Source organism: Marmota flaviventris, chromosome 5 (genome assembly GCF_047511675.1).
Source record: "Marmota flaviventris isolate mMarFla1 chromosome 5, mMarFla1.hap1, whole genome shotgun sequence".
Taxonomy (NCBI): Eukaryota; Metazoa; Chordata; class Mammalia; order Rodentia; family Sciuridae; genus Marmota; species Marmota flaviventris.
The window spans coordinates 148864596-148879258 of record NC_092502.1 but is presented as its reverse complement, the minus strand read 5'-3'; the positions used below and the strand labels follow the sequence as shown (position 1 = coordinate 148879258).

General features: G+C 40.1%; 1 protein-coding gene across 2 annotated transcripts in view; it reads left to right on the top strand.

Moving 5' to 3' along the window:
* Positions 1-755: 755 nt before the first annotated feature.
* The window catches only part of Dab2 (DAB adaptor protein 2), a 51505-nt gene continuing 37597 nt past the window's right edge, over positions 756-14663 (top strand). For both annotated transcript variants that reach the window (XM_027936255.2, XM_071612693.1), the window contains exon 1: positions 756-1072. The gene's annotated coding sequence lies outside the window, so the exon portion shown is untranslated. The remainder of the gene's footprint in view (positions 1073-14663) is intronic.

Below are 14663 nucleotides of genomic sequence, written 5' to 3'. Positions count from 1 at the left end.
TTCATAATTCTTAAAAAGCAATAAAACTTCTGTGGCGATTTTACAATTGTTCCTGATTTTAAAATACGGAGAAAATGAATTCCTAGCTTCTAAACCTACACTGAGATATGCCGTGCAGTGCCTTCTACTGACAGAGATGGAATTTTGAAACATTCTTTCTTACATCTCGCGCTTTTCATGGAGGGAAAGGAAATACTGAGAATCAGTGCTGATCAAGCCATGTTTCGTGTCTACGGACGTATATGCACGGTAAGGGAAGCCAATATACAATGTTTGTATTAGAAATATAGCTTATTTAAATAGGTTACGTCGTATCTCTATATGCAAGATTATATTTCATATATAAATACAGTGTTTTACATATGCATAGATTTCCCTCCAATTTTAAGCGCATCCACGTCTGCAATGAGAGACCCAGATTTCTTTAAAGGAGGCGATGGCACTTTCGACTTTAGAAATCGCAGTTCCTTGCCCGGGACCCACAGCCCCTTGTCAGGAAAGTCGGGAGTAAAGGCAGCTCTTTGTTCAAAGGGCCCCAAAGGTTAGGATGACTTCGCATGCCACATCGCTCGAAGGAGCGGATTTGTGAAATATATCTGCGTGGATCCCACCCCTTTCCTGTAGAGTTTCCCTTTCCTGTCCTTATTTGCACCCTCCCCCACCCCGCCCGCCGGGGTCTGGGAGTCCTGACTTCTCCCGAGCTCAGTTCTCCTGCGCTTGGCTCGGGTTCCTGCGATCGCCCCCAGCTGGCGGGGCTGGCAGCCGGGTGCTCGGCGTGGCTGCGGCGCTAGTTAATAAACAGTTAAGTTTGGAAGACTCGGCCGACACGTTGAGGGGGAGTTACCCAGCCCAGGCAGCAAAAACATCCCGGCACATTCCTGGGGAGTCCTCAGCTGCCAGCATCTGATTAGAACCATATCTCTCGCCGGGAGTGGCCGCGCGGCTCCAGGCTCCCGGCCGGCGGCTATTTAAGCGGAGCCCACCGGGTCGGCTGCGCTGCTGCCTGGAGGCTCTGGCGCGGCGCGGCGCGGGGAAGTCATGCTCGAAGCTTCGCAGGGGCGCTAGCTAGTCGGTGAGTAGCTTTGGGATCCTTTTTTCCTTTGGCTCCCTTATTATTATTATTATTACTCTTTTTCCGATCTCCTTCTCTCCTTTGCTCCCCCGCCTCGGGTGCAGACTTTGGGCTGTGGGGAATCTTAGAAATTAGTGTACTTGGGGGAGCGAGCGTTTGGGGGGCCTGACATCTGTGGAATGCTTTCACAGGATGCATTTACCTTTGGGGTCGGACTCCAGATTGCCCATCGTCATGACATTTAACAAGCGCCTCCTTTTGTGTGTGTGTGTGTGTGTGTGTGTGTGTGTGTGTGTGGTGTGTGCTTGTTTAAAAGCTCTGCGGGCAGCCCTGGTAGGACGCTGGTGTGGCTGCTGACCGCCTAATTAACTCCTCCAAGGGTGTTTATTTTTGCCTTATGACAAAGGCTCAGGACCTGGTTTGTGCCTATAAGGAGCTTTTTTCCCCTGGTGACTGACAACATATGGCATTAAAATGTGAACTTTATCTTGCACCAGCATTCCTAAGAAAGTATGTGCCCAAGGGACTTAACAAACTTGTTTTAAATCCCGAAGCTTTTAAATGGTGCTTGCTCCACTGCTATACACTGGTTGGAAAGATTAAGGAAAGGGGGAGAAAAAGGGGAGAAAAAAAATGAATGGGTTAAAACCTTGGAGCCCCAGTCAACATAGCGGTTTTCATAGCATAGAGCTGACTCTGTTATTTGTTTCTGCCGTGTTTCCTTCTTGACTTAATTCTTAGGCTGGAATTGAGGTCCACAGTCAGTTTCAGCAGGGAGCTGTTTGAGTCCAAAGGGAAATTTAACTGGATTAAAAACACTTAAAGAATCTGGATGTTATCTCCACCCCACAGCAAACCCCCTCCCTGCCCCCCCCCCCCCAGCTTTTCCTCTTTCATTTTTAGCTTGTGTTTGGAAGGAAGAGAGCCACACTGTAAAACGAGAAGAGCAGAAACAAGCTTCCAGACACATGGAAAGACTTAAAAATTATGGAGGGGCGGCCCCATGAATAGTAAATGTTGCTATTGCTCTATAAAGAGACTTAATGAAAAAATTTCTGGCCCTAATCAGGCAAAGTAGGAGAATGGAGGAGAAGGAGGTAAGACGTAATTCAAACAGAAGTAATGGCAGGAAAGAAGGCAGCTACAAAAATGTCTTTGAGATGTCTGATAAGGCTCCTGGAATGGCTTTGATGGAATATATTATGGATCTCCCTTAAGATCTTGAGGTTGACTCCCCATACAGAAGCAACCACTGGCTTCTGGGGAAGGAGGAACTAGGTGGGGATGGTAAAGCCTCCAAGCTAACAAATGGCTTGTCACCAGGCTCTCTTCTTGCTGGTGCCCTTCTCTGGGCTAGGTGCCCCACCCACCCTAGCTTTTATCAATCTCTTTACTGAAAGAAGATAGGCAATGGCACTGTAAGTTTATTGCCTTGAGAACTCGGGAGTATTTGAGATTTGAGCAATCCTTCATCTTTGAGGAAAGACCTCTTTTGGTGAACTGCTAGGTGTCTGGAAAAATCAATGACTGCAACATGGCCAGAGTCCCAGAGGAAGCCTGGTGGTTTCTCCCAATGTGTATTCAGGGAGCCACTTCTTCCACATGCTTCATCAGTTTCCTGCTAACGCCAACCAGATTCTTTTTCCCATGGTTGGTGACCAACTTCCTAATCTTTCTACTCCCAGTTCTATTTCTTTGTATCAATGACTGCCCCAGGAGCTGAATGCCCCAAGCCTATATACCCTCTCACATTTTAATGTATGATTAGAGAAAGAAAATAGTAGAGAAATGTCTCCCAACTTTGAGGTCTAATGCTTATATCTGCCATTCTGATGGTCTTTGGCACAACAGGATTGATCTTCACCTGATTTGTGAAGGACAAAATTCAGAGTTTGCATTTCTACTAAAGACTTTTTATAGTTTTAGATTAAACCAAAAATCCAAATTCCTAACTTTAGACCTATTTTGTTGTCCAACTCCACAGTTTGGAATGGATTTCAGTCATTTTGTTTGGGTTAAAAGATATTTATTGCTTTTAAGGCACTTGTTGGCATGATGATGGTACAGGGGCCTCTGGAAGCTTCTGACCAGCGGCTCAGTGTGGTATTTGTTGGCCTGCTGAGCCATGCCTCAATTATCTGAAGATTGAGAAAACAGGAAAACATATGCTTTGCTGAATGGCCTGTGGCCAGCAGGAGGCTTTGTGGAGACATGGATTTATGGTGGAACATTTAAAACCTGTTGCTTGATTTCTTATTTGTCCTCCTATGTCCATAAACCTAAGATTACTACAACCAATACTTCAACCTAACAGTTTTGAAGGCATTGTGTATTTCCTTCCCTCATTCTCTCAACTTGGAGAATCTATTGTTACTTTTCATAAAGACACAGGCAAGATGCTGAAATACCTGGGATGGCTACTGAAGAGGGAGCTCTTCTGGGTTTAAGTTGCCTTACTGCTCATCCAGAACTCATGCCTCCTTTGAAAGGTGACTGACCAGGGAGAGTTAGGTAACTGACTGAACATGTGAAGTTCTCTTCCCTTCAGACAGACCCAGAATGGGAGCCAGATTGGCAATATGAAACACCTGAGGAACAGGATGTGGTTTTTAAAATTTTTTTTCTGGAGCTGCTGTGTAATTCTAAAGTTGAAGCAGTGCCACTGAATTGCACAGAGGATGACCACGTCACATTTAGATGAAATAGCTTTGACATCAGATACATGTGTTTAAGGGAAACCTAAATCATGATAAGGTGTCCTGACTGGATTGATCACGTAAATCAGGGAAAGCAGGCTACCAAGTCTCATCTCAGAGACAAAAATGCATGCAAATTCCTGATGAGGGAATTGATACTGGATGGGGACACAGTGACCGAGCATTCACATGCTATCTATTGCCTTCTTCCTAGCACAATTGGCTAGTGGTTGAAAACGTGAGTTCTGGAGTATTTTTCCATAGGTTCAACTACTATCTGTACAACTGCTAGTAAATGACCTTAGGCACATTGTGCATGACCTTTTTGTACTTATACTCCTTTATCTGAGGAAGAATAATATACTTACCTGGGCTTGTTGGAAGACAAGTTCATCTAATGTACTTAGAATACATTATTCAATCTGCTTTAGAAATGTTTCTTTCTGTCCCCCAAGCAATTGAAATTTGTGTCTTTGTGAAAATTGAAGGCAAATGGAGAATTTCTTTATTAAAATTGGATACCACCCACTTACCTGAAAATGTTAATCATTCAAGCACTTAATATTAACAAAGTCGGTGTGTTTGCTTGTGTTCACACTAGAACAGACAGGGAGTTACTCTCTGTTCTCAGCCTGGAAGACTGCAGTTTGGTTTGGTCAGAATGACCTCTGGTCTCATTGAAGTCTTCCCCACACTCTCTCCGACTCCCTGCAGAGAAGGAGTAAGGCTTCCCCCTGAAGTCAGCATTCTAGAAGGAAGTGGGCAGGGAGGGACCACCAGAATTAAATGGAGTGACTTGGCTAGAAACGAAAATTCTTCCCAGTGTATGCGGGGCCCCATACTCTACTTGCCCACATAGCTGGGCAGGTTGCCATAGTTACTCCCCTTCCCGCATCCTTCTTCTACCCTGGAAGGAAGCCTGCCTCTCCAGGGCAAGCAGAATATGAACAAATTACTTCCTGATCTAAAAATGGAAGTTACTAAGTGAAGTAGAATCTCTTCTCTACTTACATTGCTTTCCCCCCACCCCTCAAACTTATTTTAATCGCAGCACTTAACTTCCTAATCTTTACTAGTTTGTATATCAACTAGAAATCAAAACATAAAGGCTTATAAATTTTCAGAAACATCAGTTATTGCCGCGGTATAAAAGTAGCCTGGTAATTGTTCTCTTGTCCTAACTTATAAGCTAGCTCAGGGCAAATGACCTTTCACTGACGCAAGCTGGTAAGAATTCTGAGTAACTGGGGTAGGGTGACTGAGTGTTAAATTGTAGGGAAGTTACCAGGAAGCAGAATGTATGATGACTGTCAGTTAGCTTTTCAGGTAACCACAGAGTAAAGGGAAAGAGTAAAATAGGAAGTAACAATTCTAGAAAGTTGGGTTAGAAATACTGTTCCAGGGCTCAAAGACAGAATATTTGCCTAACATAAGTAAGATCCTGGGTTTAATTCCCATTGCTGCAGAAAAATAAATGAATAAAAAGTCCTGTTCAATCTGGAATAAATTTGGGTGAGGGATATCGTGTTTAACATTTTCTCTTGGTTAAAAAAAAAAAAAAAAAAAAAAGCTACTTTTATTTTTCCCTAGCAACATGATGCAAAGTGTCCGAAACAGACTTAGATCCTTATGTGACAGATGAACTGCCATACTTAAATTCACAAGTAACAAAATAATTCAAAATTGGGTTCTCAGTAAGCCTATGTATATTTTACAACTAGAGAAAACACATTTGAGACAGTGGTTTTCAGAGTGTGGGCCCTATCCCAGCTCTCTTGAACCAAAAACTACCAGAAGGGCCCATCCAGCTGTATTATAAGTAAGTCCTAAGTGATAAAGCTCTATAAAAACGTGAGCCAGGTATGGTGGCACACGCCTGTCATCCCAGTGGCTGGGGAGACTGAGGCAGAAGGATTGTGAGTTCAAAGCCAACCTCAACAAAAGCTAGGCACTAAGCAACTCAGTGAGATCCTATCTCTAAATCAAATACAAATCAGGGCCGAGGATGTGGCTCAGTGGTTGAATGCCCCTGAGCTCAATCCCCAGTACCAAAAATAAAACAAAACAAAAAATGTGATCTAAGAGTAACTTTTATCATTCATTTGTTTTATGATGCAGTTGTTCAGTGAAAAGTGTAACAAAGTATTTGATTTCCTGCAGCCATGAAAATAAATAAGCAAAATTATTTAAACATAATTCAATTTAACTAAATCTTAGAATGTAGAAAGAGGAAAAAGCATAGACCTTGGACATTTTCCCCAGTATTCCAAAGACTACTTTCTTGATCCTAGGAAAATCAATGTACTCTTTAGCTTTATCTTATCACCTCACCTCTCAATTCTTTCTCCTCCACGGAGTATTTTTTAAAAGTATAATTAATCTCCATTTTATTAAGAGACTATCCCAATTACTTCTTTTTGAAAAAGAGTACAGTAAACAAAATCAGTTTCCTTGAACCAGATGGTTTTCTCTAGCCCATAAAGCCCTTTATTTTGTTTTCCCTGCCATGTCCAGACGTAAGATAAAGGCTTCCCCATAAATGAATCAACTTCACTTAATTTTTATAGAGCTTTATGTCCTATGAAGCACAGTTCCATTCTCCAATTTGGCTTTGATTTTAAATAGCTTGTGAGAGAAAAGATGTCTCCATTTCTTGGCTCCAGTATGATCAGTAGCTGTCAGCTTGCCCGGAGTTGTAAATCAGCAAGTGGTAGAGCCAGGATTCAGGCACAGGTCTTTTTGATTTGAACCTTGATGTTCATCAGAATGTTTAGGAAGATCCTATATATGAAGTATAATACTAGGTTGGCAATGAAAAAAAATTCTAATGAGTAGAAATTGAGAAGAAACTCTGTTGAAGACAATGCACACAGAATGTAGAGGTAAGCAGACCTACATTGGAATGAGAGCCCTGTGGTTTCTCAGGCATGCTTCCAAGTGTTTCTGACCCCTGGTTGCCACACCCACCTTGCAAAACAGTCCTAAGGATGACTGGTGTTACTCGGAGACTGATGCTTAGCAGAGATCACACCTCAGACTGAAAAACACAGGCTGTGATCCAGGAGTAGCAAATTGGACTCTGGCTTTGAGGAGAAGCATAGGTTAGTGGTTAAGAGTTTGGGCTTTGAGCTACAAATGACTGTATCCACAAGCCAGCTTGGCTGTATAAGACAAGACATGGAACATCTGAGTTTCATTTTCCCCATCCTAAAATGAGTTGCCTCAAAATTAAAATTAAAGGGAAAACAAAGCAAAACTGCCTCAGAATGGCTGCCATTTCAGTCAAATACCTGTTCTGAGCTACAGTGCTCAGTGCAATAACTAAGCTGATATTTGGAAAGTCATTTTGTTCTTATTTTTGGTGAGTTTTAAACAAGCTAAATTCTAGAGATGAATATATTTAGGCTTTCCTTTATATCTTGAAATTATTAAATATGAGGGGGTCAAGCAAGAAAATGTAGCAGTGCTTGGTAAACCAATAGGGAATGCACAAATGTTAACACTGTGTGGGGGTGGGGGTGGGGGTGGGATTGAACCCAGGACCTCACAGATGCTAAGCCAGTGCTCCACTTCTGAGCTGCACCTCTAGTCCACAAATGCTGACTTTTAAGGTACCACTTTAATCTGAGCAGGACCATTGAGTCCTCTTAAGGTCTAGAGTTAATTCACACCTGAAAAACTGGAAAGTGAAAGAAGAATTCCTTTCTTGAGAATATGTTGGACACAGCTGCCCTCTGTTCTAAGTAGTTCACCAATTTTTTCATATTTCATGTGTCTTATGAGGGGGACGAAATCTGTTCTAATCTTCTCTAATATGTAATTCAGGTGCTCAAGTGCTTTTTTCTTATTCTTAAATGCAATAGAAATAAGCCAAATGTGTGTGAGCATATACAAGGGCTGAAATAGTCATCCGAAGAATGCTGAACTAGTTTGACTTTGAGATGCGGTGTTAATCCATCAGGGAAGCATATAATTGTCCTCTAGGTCAGAAGAGCAGTAAAGGCAATGATTTTACACAGGAGGTGTCCGAATATCTGTCTTTTAAAGGAAAGCCTAAATGTGCTTCAGTTACCTCAACACTGGATTTTGTTGCTAGTTATTTGTTTTTATGTTTGGTTGTATATAATGATAATGAAACAGGCTCTTAAATCAATAGTTGGTTGATAATAAGGAGGTTCAATATTGATTTCTACCAAGGTTGAGTTCCTGGTGAAGCTCTTCAGGAAGCACACATATAACTTGAATTGAAATGATGACTACTTTTATTTAATGCCCAAGTTGCCTTCTGAAGGAAATCTTGATGCAGAACTGCTGGCTTACCTATCTAATAATTTATTTTGGGAGGTATTTCTGATTTATCTAGCTATCTAAAGTGCCCGATGATTAAAAAGTAGTTATAATTGAAAATGTGATATGCATATTTACCTCCTCTCTGCTAGCAAACATATGTCAGTTACTGCCTACTAGAAATTTAGAGAAAATGACAACTACTCAACTGACATGTGATTTTATCACAATTAAGTCACTGCTGTGATAATGGAGTTGACCTTAAAGGAACAGTGGAAGTCAGCTAAGCAAAGGTGGGGTGAGAAATGCATCATAGGAGGAAACATGTGATCAAATCCCACAGCTGGGCTAGTGTAGCTGTGCCCAGAGAGCTCTGACTGGCCGGTTTGGCCAAGGGAGAGCATAGGTGGTAGAGAGCTGAGAAGTGTTACCCTTTAGAAGGGAGAGATGAGTTACATTAAGCCATGGAAGTCAGGACAAGAACTTAGATCTTATTTGCCAAGCAGGTAGCTTCACTTAAGGAGGAAAACAACATGCTGACTCGGATAAGTTAACCCCGTTAGGCTGGCAGGATGAGTGAATGGAGATGGCTTAGTAGTGGAAGAAAAATCTGCTTTTCACTGAAAAATCAGGAAAGAAAATATTTGCTTAACCTCGTTTATCTTTTTTTGGTACTAGGGATTGAACCCAGGGCTACTCTACCACTGAACTAGAGCCCCCAGTCCTTTTTATTTATTTATTTTTGTTGTTGTTTTGATTTGGAGTCTTGCTAAGTTGCCCAGAATGGCCTTTAGCTTGAGAACCTCCTGCCTCAAACTCCCAAGTCACTGGAATAATCAGTGTGCGCCACTGCGCCAGGCTGCATGATTTAATTTAAGGAGCAGAAGGGAAATGTGTATTATTCTTAATGTCTTAAATTGCAGTACTCTTTACCAGGCAGTGTAGCATCTAGAGAAGTAGCACAAATATTTCTCTGACTTCAAAAGCTTTTCTGAGTTGAGGGAAGCCGTTCTACATGAATCAGAGGGCAATACTAGGTCATGGCTAATGTGGAAAAATGTACAGCTGGTGAGAGGCCAGTAGAGACCACTCATCTCGAGTGGACTTCAAATGACAGATTTAAGTAGGTGAAGGCAGTCAGTATTACAGGCTAAGGAGGCAACCTCAGAAGGCAAGGTGCATCCCGGTCTGTTCACTGGAAACAGAAGGGACAAGTGTGGCTAGTGAGCAGGTGCTAGTGTAGATGTACCCTCTGCAGTCTGAGTAGGAAGGACTTGAATCTCTGCTTGAGTATGAGTGGAGGAATCAAACCCTGGTATCTGATTAATAAAAAATCAGGAAAGCTGTGGCCAGTCTAAAAAACTAAGCTATAAAGGTGGATCAGGTACAACTAGAGTTTCCTACAATTAAGATTCTCAATTGGAACCTTTTTGGGAAGATGGAAGACAGATTCTTTGACTTCAAGTATTTTACATATAGTAAGGAACACCTATGCTGTATGTGTGGAAATGATCAAAATACACTGCAATGTGAGTCTGATAATCATGAAGAATAGTGTGTGTGATACAAAGTGTTACAGCTTTTTGGACAGGGGAACTTTGAGGCAATAAAGCAAGGTTGAGGAGAGATATTGGAACTCAGTAAAAAATAATATATAATGGGGAAGAAGAGAAGTATGAAAATAAATGGTAATTATGAAAACAGAGTTAGAGGTTTTCCAGATTCAGGAGACATGTGAACAATCTAAGATAAAATCTCAGCTTCATGCTGAGCTACAGACAATATTACTGTGTACAAAATAAGTTCTGCAAGTCTGTTCCCAGTTAGTGTAGAGCAAAGCAAATATTCAGCTTTCTATACAAGAATATTTTCATAAAAATAATGAATGCAGCCCTGGTTGCATTAAAACCTGGTCTTCAAAGCTTCGTTCAGCAAAAATTTGTGGAAGTTACTATTTGGGGTGCTAACATAGACCATGTTTTTTTATGAAGCCTGACATTGCAAAGTGCTACCTAGTATTCCCTTGGTAGTGCTCTTATAACTAGGTTAGTGCTCTTTAACTAACTCCAGCTGTGGGGGCGCCTGGTTGCATTTCTATAATATTGTTTCACTTAAATCTGAGATTCAGTAGCTTGGCTTGATCTGACACATTTGTATTCTTAGATCTGGTGATTAAGAGTGCCACAACATATGTGCAGCTCTCGCATACAGAATTTTGCCTCACCTCTGAATTGCCTGCATTTCCACAGTGGCAAAACTAAACACCAAATGAGCATGCTGTTTCCTTCTGGAGATTAAGAAGATAGTTTTGATTCTGAATTTTGTATTTCAAAGCTACTTTGCAGGAAACATCATTGAAACTCTTTTTTTTTTCTTTTCCATTTATTTATTTATTTGAGGGGTACATGGGATTGAACCTAGGGATGCTCTGCCTCTGAGTTACAGCCTTGGCCCTTTTTATTTTGTTTTATTTATTTATTTTTATTTTGAGACAGCCTCTAAGTTGCTGAGGCTGGCCTCAAACTTGTAATCCTCCTGCCTCAACCTCCGTGTCATTGGGATCGTACACCTGTACCTCCACACCTGGCTTCAGTAGTACTCTTTAACAACCATCTGTGTTTCACAGCTCTTCCCTCTCCCTGGCACTGTCATGAAAATGTTCCTCTATATTACAAGATGATTGTGGGAGGCTTACAAACATAAAACACAAATATCCCCCATCTAATTAATGTTTTAAGTATATATCATAATTTAAAAACTGTTGAAAAGGATAATTAGCCCTTTAGACAAATGTGGTATCTTTCTAAGGTTGATTTCAGTAAGAAAGCAATTTATATAGAATCCACTGAAGTAGTGCTAATTTGGCTTTCTCTTTCTGTACACGACTGATGTCAAGGAAGCTTTCTACTCTAATCAGAAACATTTCCTCCCAAACACTTAGCATCAGTTGTAACCACCACTTATTTTTTCTTTCTCTGCTGCCTATACTATAAGCCCCCTGAGAGGAGAAACCTTGCCTACTCTGTTACTGTATACATAGCATAATATGAGACTTTGCACATAGTAGGTGTTCAATAAGCAATAACAAGATAACCAGGTGAATGGTAACTCAAGCCACTCTCATTTATGATATTAACTCAAAGTTATCATTAAGTGAGCAAAATGGAAAACTTCAGCTTGGCCTGTCATCTGTTGGTATAAGTAAAACATTTCTGAGTCCCCCTCCTCTCCATTTTTAAGTCCATTTAGAAAAAGCAATATCTATATGTTGTTCTATTTTATATCTATTCAGGGCTGGGCAAAGGCAGAAATTCTGAATTCTCTGAAATTCTCCGGATGCTGTGGTCTTTCCATTTCATTTAACTTCTATCAATGGAGTATTCATTACTCATACCTTCCAACCTGGTGGATATAATCACCTGGCTAATAATTGCAGTGATATTTCATTCAAGGACTACTTTTTATTCTTTCTCTGTTTCTGTTTTTAAAAGTGTCTATCAATCTGTTTGTTAAATGACTAATAAAAATTCAGAAATAAATGAGGCATTTGGCTCAGTACTGGATAATTAATTGCTTTGACAATTTCAGCCCAAGTCAAAGAAACCTGATTTTGTAATTTGCCTGTAAAGCTGTGTGGTGGGTTAAGATGTGATATACGTTAGGCTATTTAAAATAGTGACATTAAATTGCCAACTCTTTATTGTCCACACAGTCCTCAGTGTGTCCAAGAATGCTGGGTGACAGCCAGTGTTAGACCATATCTTGGCCAACTTCAAAAATCCTAACATCAAAGAGCTTTTTCAAAATCTAATTATCACTTGATTCAAAACTTACTGTTGAATTTTTAACTTATCAGGGTCTTTCACCAACAGTGTTGGATAGGTATGTATCAGTTAACAATGTCTGAGATGATATTATGGGGGCGGATGACAGGAGTGTTCTATATCCTTTCAATGTGCTTGTGTTCTCTTTGTAGTTTCTCTTAGCTTTTGAATTTCATGGAACTCGACTGAAGCTTAGAATATAGACTATAGATTTATCTCTTTTTTAAAAAATATATATTTTTAAAATTTATATATATATATATATATATATATATATATATATATATATATATATAATTTAAAAATTATATATATATATATATATATATAAAATTGTGGATTGAGCCCAGGGCCTCAAACATACCAGGCTCTAGCACTGAGCTGCACCCCTGCCCTAATTACCTTTTAAATACTGCTATTTGACAAATGAACATGTCTATAAGGAATTTAATTTGAAAATTAAAGAAAGACATGTGTCACCCTAATGTCACCTATTCCAAATATAAGAAGCATGGATTTGTCACTCTTCCTAGTCAGCATTTCCTTGGTCATGATCTTTCTAGGCTCGTGTGTGTGTGTGTGTGTGTGTGTATGTGTGTGTGTCACATGAGATTGAACCCAGAGGCACTGTAGCCATGGAGCTTTATCCCCAGCCTTTTTCATTTTATTTTAAACTTTTTTTTTTTAGTTGTAGATGGACACAATACCTTTATTTATTTTTATGCGGTGCTGAGGATCCAACCCAGTGCCTCACACATGCAAGGCAAGTGCTCTACCACTGAACTGCAACTCTAGCCTAGATTTTTATCTTTTATTTTGAAACAGGATCATACTAAATTGCTGAGGCTGGCCTTGAAATTGTGGTCCTTCCTGTCTCAGCCACCCCAGGAGCTGGGATTGCAGGCATGTGCCACTGCACCCAGCTTCTTTCAGACTTTCAATAGTCATATAAGAGACATAAAATGTGAAATGCTGTATATTCTGCTTCAAACAAGGAGCTACAATAATGTGGCTATTTTAGTCAATAGCTGCCTTCAACAAAAGATGCTTTTTGTTTTTGTTTTGAAGGTGGTGATGTGTGAAAATATCATTTTACTCATAAAAAATCTTTATAAAACTGAGATTAGGGGAGTCCTTTTGTTTTGAAATGGATCTCAGAATGAAGGAAAATATAATGGCCTTTGGCTTTTTTAAAAGCCATCTTTTAGGATACTTGCTTATTTGAAGTTTGAGGGTCACCAACCATCATAGCTTGATAACCTTGAATCTGACATTTCAGATTGTTAGACCTTAACCTTTCAATTAAAAGCCTTTGTTTCCACAGGCTTAGCCAAGTATTTAAATAAAAGAAGCCGGCAGTGTTGATCACTCAAAGTGACAAGTCCATGCAACTGTTATACTACAAAGCCATCTGACTCTTTGATGCCTCCTTGAACTCAGATTTGTCATCACCCTAACCTCCACACCATCACTCAAAACCTCAAAGTCTTCCCAGTAATGTCTAGACGAAATAGAGTGCTGTAAACCCACCCTAATCCAACCTGACCCACCTTTCAACCTTTCCCCAGCATAACCCCAGGGCCCTGTGTCTTAGCTGGCTTCCATGAATATCCTTTACCCATTGCTCTTAACTCCTCTTTCCCGCATGCATTTTCTGGCTAATGAAATTCAACCTATCTTTGAAGAACCAGCTTAGTTCTCTCTTTTGCTTATATTGTTCTGAAAAGGTTAAGGCATAGGAATTAGAGAATTTAGAGGGTTGCTTAACACCTGTGTTTTAGCTCCTCAAGTCAAACAGGAATGACAATACCTTCCCCAGAGAATCAAATGAGTCTTAGCATCAGGCCTGGTATATAATAAATATTCAATACATTTAAATTTTAAAAATACAATTTTCCTGTTTTCTAAGGAACTTGCTCAATCCATCCCCAACCCTACACTCCCAAATAACCTGACTCTGCTCTTCCCCATGCCCTCTGCCCATAGAATTGATGGTCTTCAGAAAGCCTGACATACATTTATGTTTTTTCTTTTTGCTGGGGTATAAACCTTGTAAGGGAATAGATCTGTATTTTGCTTACAGACATAGCCCAAGCTCTAAAGGAATGCCTGGCACATAGTAGAAATGAAGACTAATAACGTGAACAGTGATAAGGATCACTAGCATTTAGGGACAAACTTTATTTACAATTTCTAAATAGTAATGACTTTAAGCAGGAATCAGATCCCATGTACTCCAAGCAAAAAAGGACATATTTAAAGGCCTTTTTACTTTTCTAATAGTCATGGCCTCAGAGCAAAATCTAGGGTAGGTAATTATTCACCAACTGTATAGACAGACAAGGCACAGTATGAAATCAGGGACAAACTCTTGAGTTAACAGGGGTGGCAATTATTTTTTTCCCCACAGATGGAGTTTCTTAGATGAGAGTATAAATTGGAATTTAGGTAGGGAATTTCAACACTGGAGAGACTGACTGAGAAAAAGACTGTCCTCATATCCATGTCTGTTCTTAGCCCTAAAAGCGAAATTTTGCTTGTTTTGGAGGGACAAAGAAAACTTTTTGGTGTTATTTCACATGCTGGTTTCCTTGGTAGAACTAATTGTTTACATGTTTCTACAGTTGGTTAGTTAAGGAAGACATCATAGTTAACACAGCATTGGAAGTACTTTCCTGACTTCAGATTTTGCTGCACTCTAAGGTTTCTTTGGGGTGTGGAAGAGTATGATTGGTACTTCTTGAGGATTTGTCTTAACCTCCTTGTCTACAATATTGAGTATTT